Genomic DNA, 23,768 nt, shown 5'->3' on the forward strand with positions numbered 1-23,768 from the left:
ATGGTTGAGCTTTTCTCCGCAGACCACAGACTCCGGTGTATCACGCAGCCTGAGCAGCACTACACGGCACCTGTAAGTCCACTTGCCTCTCTGGCTGTAACCACAGGCAGACACGGGGTGGCTGCAGAGTTTTCCCAGGCTCAGCCAAGGTGAGTATAAAGGCAGCTCTGTTTGCCCTCGGCCTGCATCTCCTGCTCCATCTCTTTGAACTAGGCGGTCATGTCAGCAGCTCCCAGCCACCATACCGCCCTTCATGTGCCCACGGGGAGCGATAGGCTGGGCGCCGACAGATCCACACAACACCCAGGACTAATGCACGCACACACACACTTTGGTCTACCCTGTCTGCCTACATGAGACGCTTATACAGGAGTGTACAAAACACATTATGCTGAGAGGGGGGGGGGGATATGGGTCCTTGACTGTATTTTTGTATTCAGCATGCATTCAGTTATAGTATAACTGAGGTCAGAGGTCAGGATCCGAAATGTTTCACTCTTTTCCAGTTATGTACATTTCAGCAAATGTTGTGTGCTTGTACTGAAAAATGTCTTTGTACATTATATTTTATGTTGTTTGTTAATACCACATGGTTGATGCCACATATCAACCACAGAGGGAAAGGCGCTGGGCCGTAGACGTAGTAGGATGTGTTGCATATTTTAGTTTATGTATTTTTAAAACATTTTATTTCTATTTTAGTGTTACAGTAGCACCTTTAAATCCAAGATAAAAGGTGTTCCCTTTGAAACATTGTCCCCTGTGCAACAAAGAATACAAAATATGGAATTATTTATTAATTATTGTTGTCAAAGCTACAGGATACACTGCAGAGGGGCTTGAAGAGTGGCATGCAGCAGACTCCTGAGATCTATCAGAGTATGAGTTATTTGCAATAATTACCCCATTAAACGTCCATTTTCCTGTCTCATGAACCTCATTGTTCGATAATCCTGGCTAATAATCAGACTTGCAAATTGACAAACATCATTATACAGAAAGGTATGCTGTGATTTCTAACAAAAAAACACTGTGTTTTGTTTCCCACCTGTTTGTCTGTCCTGCCCTTATTAGTTTATTAGGTGACAGCCCTGCAATCACCTGATCTCCTGTACACCTACACTTTCTCCCCTTATTATTTTAGTTAGTTAGTTTTGGTTGGATCCATATATATTGTAATGCATGATCTGTTTGCCTTCTCCTGCCTTGCCATGCCTTGCCTTGACTGGATTACCTTAAATTAAAGGTATTTTCTGTTAAGTCTTCCCGTCTCCTGGATTTAGGTCCACCCTGCTTTGCTACCAGTAAAAATAAATAAACAGTACAGTACATTCAATCATAAAAACAAGAATTAAATATGTTCAGCCACCCCAAGCCTCTTTGCCTCAAGTACAACACGAGTAAACACAAATGTACCACTTCCCTCACATACGGACTAAACACACAAACACACTAATCAGACGTCCTTCACTACTTTTCGAGGCGCGGTGACGCTAAGCCAGCCAAGGAGGTCGAGTACAAAATCACACTGGCACAAGATCTGACGGACTTCCTCTATCAAAGGTCATCTTTCTGTTATACCATCCATATCTGACTCTCACTGTGATCGTTACGGAATGAGCAAACGGACACAATGGACGCATTATAAATCATTGAGTCCATATTAAGTATTTGGAGGACTGATGAAACGCACCTGGCTTAAGCCAAAATGAGGATTTTGATGTTTGTCGTAGCAACAAAGAAGCAAAAAACAACAAATCATGTTGACCGGAGGAAAGCACATGCATGTGTTTATATTGGTGTATTTTGTAGCAGAAGCAGATGTCTTAAATAATTCAAATTTAGAGACTTTCTGCACATGCAAACTGTTCATGGGAAAATATAGTCAGAGACAACTGTGAGAGCTAGATAAGAACATATTGGTTCTTACAACATTTGAAAACTCTTCTCTCTCTTTCTGTGAGGAGTCCAGGTCAGTCCAGCCAAGAATGCTGCTTGGCTCTGACTCTCAGGAAGGACCCTTTTAGGGATCCTGGCCCTCCATCAGGTCACACACTCTTCCTCTTCCAGAGGTCTCAACGCACACATAAATCAAAAACTCCCAACGCTCCCCCCATTATTTGTGACATCTATCTGGATGGGCAGGCGCATGTAGAGGATGTGGTCGTTCACCAGCCCCCGCCAGGGACAATAATCCCGGGCCATGGGGAGAGGGGTGGAGGCTGGGATACAAACTAAACCTCTGGCTGGGATGATATTACTCCCCATGCTATTTTTTCCTTTGACAAATGAAAGCCAGGTTTATGCTAGCCATAGTGTCCCTGCATGAGATTGTGCTAGCCAAAAGTGGCTTTATTATCACGCAAAGAACGAAGCTATTGCAACTGTGGCAGCACTGTTCACACACTTCCAAATATTGGTAATAAGGCGCCCGACTTTTTAGAAAATGACAGCCACAAATAGCTAATCGATAAAATCACTGACATTAAAAGGCGCTATAAACATATTTTTGTTAACTCCTAGCTCAACCCATGATGCTTTGCACAAGTGTCAACCAGGCTTTAACCTGTGACGTTATAGGAAGTTGCAAGTTAAGGAGTTTCAAGTCCAACTTTCCTGGAAGTTTGCAATAGTTTGTTGCAAAGTTTGAAGTACAAGTTTCCTGGATATAAAACAAGGGTATTAGTATGTGCACATATACACCCACATATGAGGGTCTCATTCTCCTTTTACATACATACATTTTCACTCCCACACACATACATTCTCCTTTTACATATATACATTTTCACTCCCACACACATATATTTACACTCACACATTCATACATTTTGCTCTCATATTATCATATTTAAAATGCACACATTCATATATTGTCACTCACATATTTATACATTTTTCACTCACACATATATAAATGTTGCTCTCATATTCATATATGTTAACGCTCATATGTATACATGTTGCTCTCATGCACATTCATTCAATGTTTACATTTAATATTATAAATAATATATGCATGTCTGAAGACAATATATGTGTATGCAAGAGAAGAATGCATGTATGTGTGAGAGAAAGTATAATGGAAACGGAAGGAGTATGGTTGAAACGGAAGCAGGGGCGGACCTACCGGGGTGGCAACTGCCACCCTAAACAATAGCCTTGCCACCCCAGCTGCCACCCCAGTTGGCATCTTTGTTTTGAAAGAAAAGTTGTGGCTCATCGGACATTTATGAGAGAAAGTCTCTAATGTCCGAGTGCAAGTGAATGCAGCACAAGATGCACGTCATGTAACACCTCCCCCGGTCCTGGCGCGAGAGTGGAAATATGATTGGTGGCGAATTCACTTGAACGGGGGGACGGCGCAAAACGAGAAGCCTTTCGGACCCAAGCACTGAAGGAATGAGGTAGTTGCGATCTACAATGACATAAAAGAGAATGTCAAGTTTGGCTGTACTCAGCATTGAATCAAAACGCACTACAGCTGTTGATCTTAATAAGTTTGTGAGGCGTTTTGCTGAACAAAATAGTAATCGCCGCATTCAGCTGTAATAGACATGCCAACTTGATGCTCTGCTCACGGATGACTCGATGAGAATAACAAACTGTTAAGATGATGACCTTGTATGCGTGTATATATTTTTTTCTTTGAGGGGGTCTGCCCCCAAAAAACAGTTTTAAGTCCTGAGAAAGTAAAATAAGACGGTGTGTAAAACTACACTGCCCAGCCAACAGAAAGTAACCACTTTGATTTAACTAGGTCAGTAGGTAAGGACCTTCCACTGGATAATAACTGCAGCGATGTTTTAGCTGAATACACGTTTTTTAACCCTAACTGATGCAGTTAGTCACTTCTTTAATGTTTGTTCTTTCTGATGTAAAGTCAAGGTTGTAACTGTATATCAATAATGATATAATTACTTGTTTTTCAAATTTGAAGGAGGGTGAGCAAGCATCTTGATGAACATTCATCATGAACTCCTCCAAAAAATATAGTTTATTCAATAATAAATGAATATGTGAATCATAACAGTTCTTCACTATATCTGTAAAGCGTCTTTGAGCACCTGTAAAAACGCTAACAAATTAAATCTATTATTATTATTATTATTATTATTTATTAACAGTGATTGACAGCTGATAGGAATAATATGATTGTTAATAGTATCATATTCATTCAGACAAACATCGATGAGACAGTTAATTAATGTACTTATTGCAGCAGTCTGCATAGATTTGGTTACCCCTGCTGGTCTAAGAGTGAGACAAACTCATTCAGTTATAGTTCAGTTAAAATTCATTAAATTACGTCTGCCACCTTGTAAGGCTTTACTGATGTGCCACAATAATATCACCTATGTGATTGAGTTAAAATATTAATATTGTGGCTTTCCAAGTTAACATTGATTGTAGGGGTGTAACGGTTCACAAACATTTCGGTTAGGTACGTACCTCGGTTTTTAGGTCACGGTTCGGTTCGGTACGTTTTCGGTACAGCAGAAAAAATTATCACAAAACATTAAATATTTTTTTTAAATTATTATTAAACTGTGACTAATGTATTCAAATAAATACAAAATATAGTAAAATAAACATTAAGGTGCAGCATTTTGATGAACTGAAATAATCTGTATTTGAACTGTACTAGTACCTAAGCAGCCAGCTTGACATTAGGACTTGCTTGTCATTGTATTTTCATGTTGTTTAAAGAAAGATGAACTTGTCCACATTGCTTGCTGAAAGGGCAGATCTGCTGGCACTAACAATGTCTCCTGCTGTGGAGAACACCCTCTCTAGGGACAGTGGCAGCAGATACAGCTAGGTAGCGCTTTGCTAACATGGCAACATAAGGATATTTGGTGTTTGTAATAGCTTTGGCTCGGTCTGAACTCTTTGCGAGTGGTGGAGGCTTAAATGCTAGTGGGAGTTGGGTTTGCACTTCAGTCTTTTTTCTTTTGGTACCGGTGATATTCACATTCGGGTGATGCCTTTTCAAATGAATGTGATGTATTGCCAGCCGCGTAACCAATGTTAGTTGAACAATGCCGACAAACAGCTTTGGTTCGGTCCACCTGTCTTTGTCCTTCATCCTTGTACGTAACTGCGAAACCAAAATGTTCCCAAACCGGAGACTTCAATGATGCTGGAGGATTTTCAGCTCAACTTTATCTGCGTTCGCCATTTCGATAGTTCCTCAAATTACTGACTACATTTGAACGCATCCCTGTGACCAGCTCTCATATGCCTCTCGTCCAATGAAATGACTTGGTCGCTCTATGATATAGATTACTTCCAGAAAGTTGTTCATGTTCTCAATTTTTTACGTTTAACGCTATATTCGTTCGGTACCGAAGGGCCCGTACCGAATAATTTCAGTACGGGTACGTGTACCGTTACACCCCTAATTGATTGATATGATTGCGATTTAAATCAGTATATACTTCTGTCAGGGGATGCCACCCCTCAAAATCTCCTGCCACCCTCTTGCCACCCCATGAATATTTGTCTAGATCCGCCCCTGAACGGAAGGCAGGTCATCATCGCGCTGTGATTGGCTCAGAAGGTCGAGCGGGGCGGGCTCATGTTCAGAACTTCGGATTCAAATCAACATGATGGAGGGAGATGAATCCGTGTATCTTCGGACCATTTGTTTTTCTTTATTAAAAAAGTAAACGGAAGAGCGTCTGCGAGGCGTTTTTTCTTTTGTACCTTACTAAATGGTCTAATGGTCATTGGAGCGAGGGGTGCGAAACTCGCGGAAGTGATTTCAAAACAAAAGCACTCGTTTGCTTGGAACGGTGATAATATTATAAACAAGGGAAAACAAGGTGAATTTAGCGATCACAACGAAAACGGCCAAGACACACATTGAGCCAAGAAAATGAATATTATTAAGGGCTGTAAATATAATAAGCCTCTGTCTAAAATGGACAACATTGTTAGGAGATTTTAACTATACGGCGATTCTGCACTGCGGTAAACTACTGCAGTCAACTCGGCCATCTCTCGCATTTGCTTGGTCAAATGACCAGCTCTTCATTTTTGAGTGCGCGATTAATGGCGTCTTCACGGTAATCGCAGTACAAGAATCAAATAATGCATGTTTTTGTGCTATATTTGCGATATATTATATATAATTATGTTATACAATGGTTTCCTGTCAAATACTATTGGATGACGTGAATCATGTCTACCAATAGTGTTTGACAGGAAACCAAAGGGTGAGCTTTCTCCAGGAAGTACTGGAGCTAGACTACAAAAATACACGTATATTGTTCAATTAAAAACAACACCCCAAACGCACAAATGAGGTCAAATCAATGGAAGCCCACTGGCATATTTATTGACTAAATTAAACCTGCAGATTAAACAAACAGGTTGAAAATATCATGAACTAGTTAACCTCAACTATCCATAACAAACGGATAATCCCTTAACGGATCCTTTAAATAAACGGATCCTTTAAATAAACAAATAAACAGCCTCCCCGCTAATGGGTGAAATCGGCTAATTCTGACATTTTGTATTTCAGAGTATCTTCAGGGACCTGATTACATTTTACCACAATGAAAAGGATGTATCTCTGCCTGCTCAAATCCTTGGTGCATTCATACGCTTATAATCTATGAAGACAAAATAACCATATTCTGAAATACATTAAACTACATGCTGTGTTCTACAACAGCGTGGTGAAAAAAGGAACTAATAAACTAACAGTTTTCATGCACGCACTCAAAAGAAAAAAAGAGGCGCAGGGACGACAGGATCATGACAGGATCATGACAGTTGTCTATGCAGACCATTCAAAGTCTATCAGCTTCCGGTGAAGGGTGCTCACATGAGGGTTAATGGAGCTTCGCTTCTTTGCCTTGGATTCTTTCTCTGGGTTGATGCCCATGAAGCACCTGTTAATAAGCAAAGATAAGTTTCAGTTTTAAATAGACTCATGTATTGCAGGCAGCATTTATCAAGGTGTTCACCTGTGTCTTTTCCCACACCACACCCTGATGAAGACTGTTACTAGTCCAAACCTGTTGGATCATCCTCTCACAATAACATTATTTTTAGCCTAGCAGAGTGCCTCAGGTACCACTAAAATAAGGTTTACTTACTTATCCAAATGTTGAAGCCATGCTATAATGTGAATTAAACCATTATGTCAATATTTTAACAAGATAGCCCAGCAACATCAAGTGATGGTGTGTTCCCAATTCGCATAGTTGGTTTCAGGCTTCATACTCAAAGCATTTAATCTACTTTATGGCCTCTGTAGAAAGGCATGGACTTAATAACCAGATAGTGAAACACAACTTTGCATGATAAGTCTTACTGATGACATTGATCATGTGTTGAGTGTTACAATACCTTTGGATGAACTCCAGTGTGCATGATCCAACGGGATACTCGAGGTTGAAGACATAGCTGCTGAATAAAGCAGCTACCCCATGCAAAAAAAATGGGTGTGGGCCCATTACAACTTGTCCCTCGATGGATAGCATCCATCCAGAAGGCTTCGTTGTGTCACCTGAAATGAACAGGTACCCCGCCATGCGTTATTGTGGATAGGTACATTCCTAGAATCAATCAAAACAAAAGAATACTTGAGCTAGAAATGTCAATTCCAGATCCGAGTAACATTCATGATTGGCCAAGGACCAAAAACCAGAAAAATATACAGTGCAGAACATGCAAGGACATGACACAGAACCCTCCACTTCAGGTAGACAGCACTTTTCTACTCTACCATCAGTGAGGTAGGCATAGGCGCCGCGTGAGTCTCAAGTTTGGGAAGGCTAAATAACTTTTTTTACCTGACTGTCCGCCCCCCGGCGTCTATAGATAAGAGATCAACCGAGATCAACTCTCAGTGAAAGCAACGCCTGCTGACCAATCAAAGCACAGTGTGCGGAGTTTAAATCTATCAAGTCATATTACAGGATAGAGGAAATACAGAACAACTGCCGTATGCTGGGAAGACGCCGACGTGTCGCACTTATCATTCATATCACATCATCAATCACATCATCGATCATATAATATCATAATATCATATATTTCCTTATCTGAGTCAGCTTCTCGAGCCGTATCTGGCCATGCAACACTTGCAGTGTCACTAGCCTACTGTATGCAGAAGTATTATTTTAAGCAACACATTAAGTTTACGAAACACTCAACTCAAATGTAATTATGTTAATTATTTAATTATTAAGTCAGATCACTCGTGTCTTAGATGAGGCAGTGATATCATAAACCTGTTAATGTAGGCCTACGCATTCAAACACTCGGTAGTTATTTATAGTATATTTGTTAACCAGCTGTTCTGTATTGCATGTGCAACTGTGTTGCTTTTATCCTGGATAAAGTGTTTAAGTCATGGATGTTTAAAGTTTAACTTCTTCATATTTGTCTATTATTATAGTTTCATTTTCATTAATGAAGTATGACGCTGCGCTGTCAGTATGCTTGTCCATGTTTGTGATTGGTCAAATGTTCCTAGCCCCGCCCCTTGAACGCGCTCTCAGCCGGACAGAGAAACCCTGGGTTGATTTACTGAGTTGATAACCAGCGTCGAAGGACCGCATAGCAAGATCTCGTTTGTTAGGATTAGTTAAGATAACTCAAACATATCCAGGGTCTGTTGAACTGGCTTCGTAGTACTGTTTACTGGTGGCTGCAGCGCAAATGTGAAAGACACAAACATTATATTTTAATTTTAGAATGCAGTGAAACAAATATTTAAGCCTTCCCTAGCCTACAGTACCCACCGCCCCTGGAGGTAGGCTACTTAACAGTCACTGTAAAAGCATCACAGTCCCTGCAGATAGGATAATCTGGCTGAACGACAAAGCAACTCCCTAGCCCTCCTCCCTCTGCCTTTATGGCTAGACAGGTTTAACCTCATTCCTCTATGGGTAGATGGTTACGAGCCCAGCTGGAACGAGAACATGTCAACTCAAATTTTTGATTAAGGTGAATCGCTGAAACATGTGGCATCAGAGTATCGTAAGTGTCGTTTCACAGACTGGACTTGAATGGAGTGCAGGAGAGATGGAATGCCTTCAGTCAGATTCTCCCCTCGATGCAAAGGAACACTTAAGCTCTTTAGAGCAGGGGTCACCAACCTTTTTTAGGATGAGGGCTACTTTCAAAAAATAAAACAAGTCGGGGGCTACTTTTACTCCTCTTTTTTTTGGTTTTTGCAGTGTATATATTTAGCTAATTTTAACATTATTATATGCTATACCTTTAACCTTTGTGTGCTGTTTGGGTCTTTGGGACCCGTTTGCAGTGTTTACTAAAAGAAAATGTATGCAATTTAATTATTTTAACCTGCGTTATTTGGGGGTGGACCTCACATCCTCTGGGCCTCACATCCTCCAGGAGGGACCTCACCTCCTCTAGGGTGGACCTCACCTCCTCTAGGGGGGTCCGGGGGCATGCACCCCCGGGAAGATTTTTGTTTTAAATGTTGAAGTGAAATGCATCAATCTGGTGCACTTTGAGCACAAAATGAATTTATTGATACAGCTCTCAACACTCAGATGAAAGGGAGCTGTATACTTTTCAATAATCCAAACATCTTTAGAATATGATCACAACCAATAACAAATCATTTACACTTGTTTATTCTTATCTTGTGTTACCTAGTTAGCATTCTTTCTTTATGCATATTTTACTAATCACTCCCCTTTTAAACTGTTTTTTGTACTGTCCTATTGTACACATTGGAATGATTTCTTACTTTATCTATATTAAATAGATAAAGGGGTGCTCTCACCAGGGGCGTCACCTGGACCTGGAAACATTCGGGGCTTAGCCCACAGTGGCGGCGCTACAGTCGAATTTTCTACTGCAAGACTCCCCACACGCACATACACAATTGCGCCATCTGGTGTCACAAACGTGTGCCTGCATTAGCTTTGTTACGGCAATGGATTGTGGGAGATTCTCATAGCACGTGAGGATCTCTTGAGGGTAAGGTGCCTGTATTATCTTGGTGGACAAAATGTATGTTTTTATTTTATAAGGACAATAACGTACTGTTGTGTTTGTTTAGTTTAATGTTAATTGTTTAATGCTCACAGTCACAGCAACATGTTTTTTGTGTGATTGGCTATTTGTTTTATATGATTTATCAACGTGATCATCAATAGCTAATCTGAGCAACAGAACCCAGCTCACGTGTCCTTTTATGCTGTCCATTGAAATGCAGGTATGTGAGTTTTGTACACCAGTTTATTTATGTTTAATGTTTCACATTGCTCCACATGATGCCTCGACTACAAAGTCTTCCATGTTTCTTCGCTTCTTCCTCTGTGTCACAGTTTCGGGAATATCAAGATCATTGCACAGGGCCTTGGTCTTGTCATAGACCTCATGTGCTTTCTCGTTACTTCGGTAACTTTTCAGTGTGTTCTCAACTGCTGTCTTGTAATCTACTGCCTGAGTGGTTGAGAGCAGTGTCTGGAACATGACAAGCATGTAGATGGTACTGAATTTTCAAAGCTTGCTTTCCAGTCCCTTTACTAGAGGGGCTGAAAGGCTCCCTAAAGTCTTGATCAAAGCAGGGAGGTTTTTGACATGCCCAGCGAACAAGTTGTTTGTCTCCTACCTGTTTCTGAAATGTTTGCAATCTCTGATGGTGGACAAGAGATGTGGAGAAGAAAGAGTAGAGACACTCCAGTAGATCAACGCAGGTATGTGAGTTTTGTACACCAGTTTGTATAAGTTTAATGTTTCACATTGCTCGTGAAAAATATACTACCACTATACGATCACTGATGTTTTGTTGTTGACTGGACACTTATTTTGTAAAAGAGATAGCATGTGAGGATCTCTTAAGCAATGCAGCTCACGTGTCCTTTTTATATGCTGTCCATTGAAATGCAGGAAAGTAATCACCAGCTCTGAGTGATCTGTTGCAGAGGGGACACTACACCGGAGTTACATAAGTGCAATGAGTGCTATTTTGGGGGGAACTAACCTCCTCTGGGGTCCCCCAGGAAGATTTTTTTTAAATGTTGAAGTTAAAAGCATCAATCTTGTGCGGTTTGAGAGCAACATCAAGAGATATGGATACATCTCTCAACACCCATATGTCAACAAAAATCAAAGAATCAGAATCAGAAACGGGTTTATTATTTAAAAAAAAAAAAAATTGTTACCCATTGTTCTTGTCTGTTCTGGTGTTCCTGTTCATTGTTGTCTCCATTGTCGTTCTTGTCTGTTGTATCTCCTTCTTGTGTGTCCCTTTCTCCTGTTCTCCTTTCTTCATCCTCTATTCTGTTTGGCTCATCTGTGATGACTGTGTAGGTAAACACAAACAAGTATGTAAGTCAATCAGTTTCCAGCTCTGTCAAATAAATGAATTTCAAGATACACAAATGTGTCTTTATTAAAATGAGTGTCACCACACTGTCACAAAATGTAATACTAACCAATTGAAAATAGTTAAATTTACATTGGAAACCTCTTGTAGATATCACTATTAAGAGTAGTTATCTGCCCATAGGACAGAATCATTCCTACAAATGCAGTTTGAGTAATTCACTTAATATATTCACTTAACACTTTAATATAGTCATTTTCACTTAATACTCTAATATAGTCATCTTTCTGCATTCAAAACTAAGGAAAGCTGTACAATTTGACATTGAAAAATTTGACAGGAAAAAAGGCCTCCGACAATGCAGATCATTTTTTTATCATATCAATTTTAAGATCGGGGTCAAGGCTTAATATTTGGGAGCATAAGGCGCTTTCACACTGCGGTACTTTTCCCACAAAGGTTCATGTGAACTTAGTTCATGTGAACTCTTTAGTTCGCATGAACTAAGTACAGATCGCGTTCACACTGGAAAAAGTCCCTGGGGGTGGATTAGGCAAATGAAGCCGCTGACGTCACTTGTTCTTCTTCTGCTTTGGGTTTACTGGCAGGCCGCAAACCACTTCACGGCGTATACTGCCGCCCAAAGTCCCCGGCCGGAAGTCCCCGGAGTTAGGGACTGGCTTCAGTAGAAGCTGCTGGGACTCCCAGCAGCTTCTACTGAAGCCTTCCGAGTAAATCACCAGAACGCCGACACCTCCTCATCTCCACGACTCCCATGTTTTATTTTGTGTTGCCATAAGTTAGTCTCTCTGCGTTTCTGCGCTGGGCTAATGCTAATGCTAATAATGCTAATGCGAGGATAATAACATGGCGGCTTCACAAAACTTTTTGGGAGTTTTGCGGGGCGTGGTTTGCAATCCTTCCAGCCAATCAGAAATGTAGCTCTTTTCTCACAAAAGAGCCGCTCGAAAGTCCCTGCTCTCTAGCAGGGACTTTCGTGGGGGTAAAAAGGTTCACATGAACTAATTTTAGTAACGGCTCTTTTTGGTGTGAACGCGATAAAAGAGTTCACATGAACTAAGTTCACATGAACCTTTGTGGGAAAAGTACCGCAGTGTGAAAGCGCCTATAGTGTCCCTTGCCCCCTTTCAGGAGCCCTACTGGATTGGCTTTGATCTGAAATATTTGTATAAAAAGCTTGTTAGCTGGCTGTCCATCTCATAATGTTCACATATTAACTAGCTGTCAATAGGAAATATCAATCAGAAGAATTATAATTTCATGCAAAAATCTGTCACAAAAAGAGGTTGCACATTTAAATGCAGGTGTTGTTATGGCAACGTCAGTGGCCAAACAGCCACATTTACTGCTGCAAATACTTCAAACATGCTGCCTACACGTAAAGCAGTGGCAACTATGCCACCATTTCAGCTGACTTTTTCTCAGAAATACTGTCACATAACATCCATATATTTCAGTGCTAGGTTGATGCTTAGCTAAGCTAACTATGAAACACTTTAACTGACAGGTCTCAGGATCAACCGTGTACTGAGAATTGCCATCTTTTTTATTAAAAAAATGTCTAATGTCCATCTTCAGAAACTCCGCGTCCGCGGCTGAAAGTTTAAACACCGTCACAGAGGAGAGGTACGTACCTGTCAGCCAATAAAACACGTTTATTTCCATGCAACTCTCTGATTGGTTTGGTGGTGTCTTGCCTCTGTTGCATTCACTGAACACGGGAAATTACATTCCTGCCGTCCTCTAGGTAAAGTACGGTTCATGTATTATATTATTGAGGGAGAATTTGTCCGGGGCTAAAGAAAAAACATCCGGGGCTAAAGCCCCGGATGCCTACCCCAGGCGACGCCCATGGCTCTCACACACACACACACACAGACTGTTTGCCCCTCCGTGGCGATGACGGCTTGCATTAAAAAAAAGTAATAAACATATTTGTAGTGGGGGGACACAAACGGGATTTCGAAAAGTGCTGGGGACATGTCCCCACTGGAGATTACGCCATGCGTGTGTGTGCGTCAAGTGGAATAAATATATATGCAAGTTACAACACACAGAGTAAAACTCTGGCCCTCATGTGTTGTATAGGCTGGCATGATAGGCTGTTCAATGGGGCTGATGTGTAGATTCTGCCAGAAGGAAAATCAGCGGGGAGGTGCCACATTGCTTTTCTTCCCGACTGCAACGCTGGTCCCGCAAATCAAGCAAGAACGTGATTGGTCGATATTCATTGTGGGGGTGGGGGGAGGAGGGGTGTTAGATAGATATAGAGTTGTAGTAAGTAGATAGAGTTCGCTATGATTTAGGTTTCGTTTATGCATGGGGTAGATTCTATTTCCTTTTTTGTTTTGTGTATTTTATACATTTTGGATTTTCTTGGCGAGCTATTTTTAGAACGTGCCCGGCGGGCACCTCACGTTGCCCCTGCGGGCCCCCTGCTTTAGAGTAACCATTCAGTATCCTATACCTCATTGATGGTGGAGCAGAACAGGGATGTCCTAAGATAAATTATATAACAAGTGTAAAAGCAGCAGTGAAGTCTGGTCAGAAAAGCAGGAAATCCTGTATAAACAGGAAAAATCACATCCCTGAACATTACATTACCTTGAATGATCAAGCAGGGGGTGCTTGGGAGTTCTGCAGTATTCACTACATCAGCAGCAGTGGCACAGGTCTGTAACAAAGTAACACACAATAGCGTAGATTTAACATTATGCAAGGATGAAGATCGTTCATTGGTCAGAGGTCAATCAGAACATAATAAATGGTCTAATAATAATTATTTGCAAGCGCTTTTCAAGACACCCAAAGCGCTTACAAATGGATGTCCACGAACCAATGTGTAGCCCCCGCCTGGGTGATGCAAAGGCAACAGCTAATCCGCGCACTACAGCTCACCACACATCAGCTCCGCCCATTTGGAGCAACTTCGGGGTTAAGTGTCTTGCTCAAGGACACTTCCGACATGCGGACAATCAGAGCCAGGATTCTAACCACCAACCCTACGGTCGATGAACGACCAGCTCTACTAACTGAGCTTCAGTCGCCCCTAATGTAATCACTCGTTTAGCATTTTAAATATTTAAATACATTAAAAAAACTTACATCAACTAGTATAGAAGTAAAATAAGATAAAAGTGTTTTGGTTTTTTTCAGAGAAATAACATACGCATTGCAATAACCTATAAACATTTAAAACCTATAAACATTGCGAACCTGTAAACATTGCGAAGAGGCAAGGGAGAAAGAGTTTGGTAATCCTTTATCATCCAGAGTAGCATTGATGAAAGTCTTGAGTGATTGAAACTTTGCTTGCTAGGCGAGGCTTAAAACTCTAGGTAAGCCACAGGCTACAATGAGGCTAAAAACAACAAAGAGTTCAACTTTTTATGTCTGGGCATGCTGCTCTCAAAACATGACGCTCATCATTCACTGTAGGGGAGAAGGGGGTACGTTGAGCCAGTGGGTAAGTTGAACCACCCCCTGTAACCAGGCAACGCCTTATAGTTGTAATCAAGTGACCAGAAATTATGCAAGCTCCACCCATTTCTCATTGCCTGTGAAAGAGAGATACACATTGTGGTCTGGTAAGTAAACATTTTTCCAAAAAAACGTTTTTTGCTTGTCAAAGTAAATGTTCTAAATGTCAGCTATATCAGCTGTCATGTCAAAAAAAAAGTATCCAGGTTTAAAAACATATATTGTATAAGTTGATGTGTTGGCAGCGTATTAAACCATGTGAATCATTAAGCTAAAGATGACTCTGAATTTTAATGCTAGGCTATTTTTTCTAAAATGGTGGCTATGGGGTGAAGTGAACCATGGGCCTTGGGGTAAGTTGAGCCAGTTTTTCAATGGAGAAATTAATTAAAGTAGGCCGAGTGGATAATAAGAGCTCATTGTAGGCTACATTTAAAGTTGAATTTACCCTGTGTTTGATTGGTAAGATGTATGAAATTGTATCACCATTTGTATGATTACTTTTCCTTTTAACATGTTAAAACAATTTGTATCAATTCAATCGAAATTTATATTAAAAATATTTGAAAAACTACGCTTGTATTTGGTTTGTTATTTATTGTTTATATACCTTTAAGATTTGTTGTAGGTATGCCCAGGTTTGAACAGGTATGCCCAGGTTTAAACCGTGGTTCAATTTACCCCCTGACCTGGATCAACTTACCCCTACACTGGGGCAAGTTGAGCCACAATTCTCTCACAGCCGTGGCTCAATGACTGTACTCGTGCTCTCAGACGCGCTTGCAGGCGTGCAGAGAGAAAATGGAAAAAGGACAAACTCCATGTCTCCCTAGAAATCCTTCGTGCTTGCCTAGCTAACTACCAGACGGCAGTCAAAGCAGCCAAAACACAGCACATTTCTCTGTTAATCTCCGAAAACAGCCATAAACCTCAGGTTCTTTTTAATGTCCTCGACTTGATCATTAATCCTTGTGATGTTTCTCCAATTGTGCCATCGACTACTCTCTGTGATAAGTTTCTTACATTTTTTATTGAAAAAGTATCTGCTCTTAGGCTAGCCCACACTAGTGCTACCCCAGATTCTGCTCCCTTTCTGTGCCCTGCTGTCCTCGACCACTTTGAGCCTGTATCCCTCTCTTCTCTCTCGGACTTATTGTAAGTCGCTTTGGATAAAAGCGTCAGCTAAATGCAATGTAATGTAATGTAATGGATGTAGTCATGCACCTGCGGCCGACAAACTGCACCTCAGACAGCATTCCCTCTCGCCTTTTCAGAGACGTCTTCGAATCAGTTGGAGCAAGTATTTTATTACTTATAAACACCTCTCTTAGCTCAGGATGTGTCCCAGCTGCCTTCAAACATGCCGTGGTCAAGCCACTACTTAAAAAGAAAAATCTTGACCCCTCCATTCTCGCAAATTTTAGGCCCATTTCCCTAGCTACCTTTTTTATCAAAAGCCCTGGAGCGAGTAGTCTACGCCCAGCTGCAGTCTTTCTTAATCACGCATGGCATCCATGAAAAGTTTCAGTCTGGCTTTAAACCTATGCACAGCACTGAAACAGCCCTTTTAAGAATTTTTAATGATCTGCTCTTAGCCGCCGACTCAGGCAGCCCAGCTGTCTTGGTGCTGTTAGACCTGACAGCTGCCTTTGACACTGTGGACCATAGCATCCTGTTGTCACGGCTTGAACAGTCCGCAGGCATCACAGGCTCTGCCCTTGCATGGTTCAGGTCTTACCTGACAGACCGTAGCTTTTTAGTGCAGCTAGGTGCCTTCTCCTCTGCCAAAGCCCCTCTTACCTGTGGGGTCCCCCAAGGCTCAATTCTGGGCCCCATCCTCTTTTTACTGTACATACTGCCCCTAGGTTCAAACCTCACGAAACACAATATCCCCTTCCACTGCTACGCGGACGATGTAATGATCTATCTGCCTCTCAAAGCAAATGTCAACTCACTACAGCAGTTGATGGACTGCTTAACAGAGTTAAAATCCTGGCTGAGCAAAAACTTCCTCAACCTCAATGAGAGCAAGACCGAGGTCATCTTTTTTGGACCCCAACCTCTAGCCTCTCCGGTTGATATTCTGGGCTCCCTAAGTAAAAACATCCTCCCCTCTGTCTTGAACCTTGGAGTGACCTTTAATAGCACTTTTAAATTCGACAAAATCCTGCTTTTTTTAAATAAGACTAATGGCCAAAACCAAGTCATATTTATCTTTTAAAGACCTGGAAAGGGTTATTAACGCCTTTGTGACCTCAAGACTGGACTATTGTAACGCTCTGTATGTGGGTATGGACCAGGCATCAATTAAACGCCTGCAGCTAGTCCAAAACGCAGCTGCACGTCTCCTGACTGGCCACAAAAAGCGTGACCACATCACCCCAATTCTGGCCTCACTACACTGGCTTCCAGTCCGGTTCAGAATTGATTTTAAAATCCTTTTATTTGTATTTAAAGCCCTAACTGGGCTGGCTCCGGCCTATATAGCTGAACTCCTCCAGCGCTACACCCCAGCCAGAGCTTTAAGATCTGCTGACCAGCTGCTGCTGGTAGTGTCTAAGACCAGGCTCAAAACCCGAGGGCACCGAGCCTTCGCAGCAGCTGGCCCCAGGCTCTGGAACACTCTTCCCCTCCATGTGAGGTCGGCCCAGACCCTAGGGGCTTTTAAATCCATACTGAAGACTCACTACTTCTCTCTGGCCTTCTAGTTAGAGTGGGGTCACGACTCCTGACTGTTCCATGTGTTGTTTTTATCTGTTGTGATTTATTGTGATGTAATGTGTTTTTATGTGTTTAAATTACATGTACAGCACTTTGGCTCGACCAACATCGTTTTTAAATGTGCTCTACAAATAAAACTTGATTTGATTTGATTTGACAAGACTTTTTTTTTTTTAAGAAGTAATATTTTCACTGCCCTTGATCAAATATTAATTATTATCATTGCCATTGATACTGTAGGAGACATCCTGAATTATAGGTGTGTGTTTTCAATTTTACTATGTGTAATTTCTCCTTGCTTAAAGGACAGCATAACTAAAAAAAATTGCTCAACTTACCCCACTCTCCCCTACCTGACTTTTAAGCGTGAACTTTGCGCTGTCTATGAATTCATTACGAACATTGTGAGAGCAACTAACGTTACTTGGCCAACTTTTACACTGATTTAGATTAGGCCTAATTTGATTAGACAATTATATCATGAAACCACCAAGCACAAGAAACATTCATTAGCTAGCTAACATCAGCTGGCCTACTAGTAAGTTAGTTAGCCCATGGCTTCAGAATACAACGCTAGCAGCAATGCTAAGCTAACTAGCTTATACCAATGGCGAGTCCTCTGTGTTTCTGAAAGTGAAACAACGTGCACGAGGAAGGGCAGCGTTACCCCCGGGGCTGATGGGTAATCACTCCAAAATGAGTTTAAGGGAACAGAGACGAGGCATTTGAGTCCTGCAGGGTTTCCCCGTTAATATCAGTGTCTCGAAAACACATGTTGGCGACTGAAAGACATCCAGTGTTTGGTCTTTTCCTGAAGAATCCTTCATCTACAGTGTCTCAACTGAAAGAGGACCACAAACACAACAAATATAATAAAATGTGGAGATTTTGGGATATTTATCTCCCATTCTTTTACTTTTCGGACATTTTACAGACCAAACATGTACTTAATGTCTCCGTTTAGCAAAGTACAACAATCAGAAAGCAAGTAGACTATTTATATCACACTTTATTAGTAATATTATTAGTATCAGGAAATTACTTTTCATGACAGTATTTTCTGATTTATGGAGCGACACAAAGAGATATCCTTCTGTGAAAACTTTTGATTCTAATAGGTCAACAACATGAAACGAGAATACGAACCTGGCTTTATCCAGTGTTCAAACAAGAGTTCTGGCTTTCCTACATTCTGACACATCCTTCATCTACACCAGGGCTTCTCAAACTCCGGACCAAGGTCCGGATCCGGACCGAACGGCAAATCAATCCGGACCGAATCCTGTGTCCCATTATAAAAAATTAAAAAATTAAAATTTAAAAAATTTAAAAAAATCTGATTCTGATCAATTAAAGTGGACCTATCATGCTATATTGGAAAAATATATTGTAGGGCCAAACCTATACAAAACATGTCTGTGATGTTTTTTGCTTAAAATACCAAACAGTTCACCCATTGTAGCCATGCCTCATACTGCTCATACCCCTCTTTTGCAGCCCTGTTAGAGAAACGCGGATTTTGGGTCCTTAGCTTTAAAAAATAAATAAAAGAGGAGGCGGAGCTAATGCCTGATCAGAATTCTACCGGAGATAAAGTTAAATTCTGCTGTGATAAAACGCCATCCTGTTCTAAACCACATCAAAGATTATTTCTGAAACAGTATGGAGCTCAAATGCTTTTTCTCTTGCGGGTTTATCACAAGGTGAGTTCCTTTTTTTATTTCCTGCTTTTTAAACACATGTGCTCTACAGTGCAGGTTAGCTCTGAGTGTTAGCGAGGCTTGCTAATGTAAACAAAGACGAGATTACGTCCAAAACACGTCAGGCATTGTTTCTGATAGCAATTTTCTGTGGGTCCGCTGCCGATTTGACGTCAGATCGGCAGCAAATCTGTATCCGTTTTTAAAAGATTTGGGTACGGAGGAAAAGAGAGAGGGTTTCATTTTCTGACGCTGCGTGAGTTCCCCGACGCACCGGGGACACATATTTATGTATAAAAGACATCACAAAGTGCATTTTGCATGATAGGTCCCCTTTAATGTACATTTTCTTGTGTCTGACGCGTTGTGAGAATGAACGTGCATATATATTTACTTATGTGCGCGAGCGTGACACGCATTGCAGACCACAAGTTAACCGCAAGTTTACCTTGACTTTCTAATGCTTCTAATGCCATTTTTGCCGAGGTTCAAGGCATTGGCTACAGACAAACAGTGCCATTTTTCCCACTAGTTCAAGCCATCATACTGTATGTATGTATTGAATGTGTGTGTGTGTGTGTTGTGTAATGTATTTACTTTATCCGTCTTTATATGTAGAAGATATTAAGTTTTCTCCGTCATGTTGTTTCCATAGCAACAACAACTTTCTGTCAACTCGCCTTCAAAATAATATATTATATCCTTTTTAGTTTCACAGAACACAAATTGGGTTGTTTACATGATTTTGTTGTGCAATAAAACAACCCGATGGACACACGATAAAGGAAATGTTCAAATTCGGCTCTGATCGTAGCAACATCTGGCCATTCGTGAGGGCATCTTAAGCCATCGTATGATCGCTGGTGGAGTTTCTCAGGCTCCGGCAGCAACTTCGTGAGCGGTGGCAAAATCTTTGGCATGCCAAAAAATTGCGGAAGGACCTTGCGAAGGTTCATTTTCGTGTTGAATTCGTGTGTCCATTTTGCCCTTCGTAAGGCCATCGTGAGGGCATCTTGTTATCATCGGTGCCATCGGGCATTCACCCCGATCAGAGTGAGGGTGAATGCACCGATGATAACACATGTATGTGTGTGTGTGTGTGTGTGTGTGTGTGTGTGTGTGTGTGTGTGTGTGTGTGTGTGTGTGTGTGTGTGTGTGTGTGTGTGTGTGTGTGTGTGTGTGTGTGTGTGTGTGTGTGTGTGTGTGTGTGTGTGTGTGTGTGTATGTGTGTGTGTGTGTGTGTGTGTGTGTGTGTGTGTGTGTGTGTGTGTGTGTGTGTGAGTGATTGAAGTTGGCAAAGGAGCAAGGCTGTTGGCGAGATGTTTAATTAGGTTAAGGAGGTGCAGCAGGGAAGACAGCCAAACGCTCTTACACACCCTTGTCCTTGACACACACTCATACACATACACGCATACACACACAAATACACACACACACACTTATAGACACTTCACTGCTTAAGTGCATCTGGCTCCTTGGCTTCAGCACAGTGCTCAGTATACGCAAAACTTTGAAAATGGTACAAGTTCCTAGCTGCCACCTGCTGCTACACTCACTTTGCATTACTCTTGAGAATGCACAGAACAAATAACAGTAACCTTTCGTTCCTTTTAAGTGTCCGTGGAACTTGGCAAAGCAAAACAAGACCCCTGGACATTACACTTTAAACGTAGAATGTAATTCAGGGTGTATTGGCAGATAGATCTTATGAGATCCTTCGTTGAATTAAAACATGTATTCCCATACAAACCTGGAGACTGTTCAATCCATTAGGTAAAGGCCTTTCAACATGAAACATGGGCAGTAGTTGTTGCCTTGGGTTGATAAGGTTGTTTTTGGCCACAAGACAAAATCTTCTCATGCTTTTCAATGGGACTGTTATTTTGGCAGATGAATCTGAACAGAGAGGGCTCTAACAAAACAGTTGAGCCTGACTGAAATATTGCCAAAGTGTAAAGAGATATCATCCGGAAGCATACTGCATTGGCTGTGTGATAATATTCTGCTATAAATCGCACAACAATTGTTATGTCACTTTGATAACATTCTAGAGTAAAAAATAATGACTCATATCATCATAAACCTCTACATAGACATTTGCTGATTGTTAAGCTTTGAAAATCAAGGATATATTGTTCATAATGCTACTGTTGGATCACATTTCTCTTCTCACACCAATAGTAATTTAATCACCCTATCAAAATAAGAATGTTAGTTACACAATTTAAGTAACAGTTACATACATAAGTGAAATATGTAATGTAACTTTAGTATCTTAAGTATGTTACAAAAGTTAACTTAAATACAGTATATCAAATCTAATTTGGTTTCAAACCAGAAACTATGTCTTCTGGTTTAAAGTTGTGTGTTTGTTGGACCCATCCATCCAGCCCTTCATCATCCTTATGCAAAATATGAGTCGTGTCTTGATAGTAAACCTCGATTCACACAACTTGACTTGCAATACTCACTGCCAGAAGACCTATCCGTACGTTTACCATTTAAGGTAAAACCCAAACCATCTTGTACAAGTTTCAAACCCAAGGTTACCATCTACTGCTACCATCAACTAGAATTGTATTGCTCTTTATACTGTCACTTTACTTCTTGTTTTGCTCTTATCGTAACAACTAAGGCCAATAGAGGTCCTCGCAAAAAAAAGGTTTGAACCTTACTGCGATGACCCTTCTTACAAAGATGATAACAGCCTTCTGAGCAGAGGTGGGAGAAGTACTCAGATCATGTCCTTAAGTAAAAGTAGAAGTACCTGAGTTTAGGAATACTCTGTTACAATGAAAAGTCCTGCATTCAAAATGTTACTCAAGTATCAGTACAAATCAAAATATACTTAAAGTGCCAAAAGTAAAAGTACTTATTATGCAGATTGGCCTATTTCTGAATAATATATATATTTTAATGACTTTGTATACTGCAGTGTCGCTTGTGAATTTACTCCAGGTGTAACTAAAGTCTGATTTAAGCGTTGATTGTATTTCAAATCATTAATCCAAATCTGTAAAGTCATTAAAGGGACTAAATAAATGTAGTGGAGTAAAAGTACACAATTTGCTTCTGAATTGTAGTGGAGTAGAAGTACAAAGTAGCATAAAATAGAAATACTCAAGTATCTTAAAATGTGTAATTAAGTACAATACTTCAGTAAATGTACTTAGTTACTTCCCACCTCTGCTTCTGAGACAATAAAGACGTGGAGTCACCACAAAACAATCTCACATCTGTTTGTGTGAACCCTCCAACACACACACACACACACACACACACACACATACAGACACGCACACTCAATCCTATTCTGACCACTTACTTTCAAGATCATAATGATGATGAAGTGTGGGAGACGTCCACAGGTTCGAAAGTGGAGGTTAAAGAACTGTAAATGGCACATCTGGGAATTCTTCACCAGATGACCCCCAAAATTAAATCACTTCCCAGGAAGAATAGTTACATAATTAGCTTCCTAGGAACAAAACATTATCACTATAGTCTTTCTCAAAACTCCTTCCTAGCTGTTGGTTGTATCCAACACACACCCACACATAAACATCTAGCCTTATGACAAGACACACCTTTGACCTCAAAGTTGGCTGGTGTGCGTCCAGGCAAAATTACATCACTTCCTTTTGGCAACTTGACAGGTGCTTCATCAGTTGAGTTGCTCCAGGCTTGAGTGAATAGTGGAAGGGGGAAAAAAAAACAATAATGATAATAATTATACCTTCACATGTAATGAGCAGTGCCTACGGGGCCGCAATACATAACAGCTGGGCCTGGGAGCTGTCAGACAGCAAGATAGTGAGTGAACACTCAGTGCTAACCAAAGGCAGATGTGAATTATAGCATGTGACACATAGCTGTGTGGTAAGTAACGTGCCGGGCGGGGGGGGCTTGGATCAAAAGTTCTTGATATACTGTTTCAGGACGCCTTTCAAAAGACCAAAATACTGCAATAGAGCTTGATGTTCTGGATCAATCTCTCAAACGTCATGTCTGTGTTTTTGCTCAATTTTGGGATCATTTTAATACATGAATGACCTCACAAAAACCTTTAGAAACAACATGTTATTGTCGAAAGCAATAAACCTAAAATTGGCTGTCTGATTAGGTAAATAAAGGCTTCATTATACCCAATATCTGTTTGCTTTTATAGCAAGTGCATTCATCATGTATCAAATAAAAGCATTTGCCTGTTATTGTGACATTTATATCATAAAAGACTATAGTGATATACAGTCTTTTGGAGGTGTGGAAGCGTTCAAGTGTTTATGTGCATGAAAGTGTGTTAATGAGAGAAGGTAATTAATTGCTGTGTGCCAGATCAGAGTCGAGATGTGAGCACACCTAGACTTGCAGTTACTTTTCCTTGGGGATATGTTTATTCTTATGTCTGCTTTGTCACACACATATAGTTGTGTGGTCATTTCAACACTGTAAGAAACGTACCGCGAAATTCACAGTATTTAACTGGCGGCAATTGACAAGTTACTTACTGTAACATT

Source organism: Gymnodraco acuticeps, unplaced genomic scaffold (genome assembly GCF_902827175.1).
Source record: "Gymnodraco acuticeps unplaced genomic scaffold, fGymAcu1.1, whole genome shotgun sequence".
In the NCBI taxonomy this organism is placed as follows: domain Eukaryota; kingdom Metazoa; phylum Chordata; class Actinopteri; order Perciformes; family Bathydraconidae; genus Gymnodraco; species Gymnodraco acuticeps.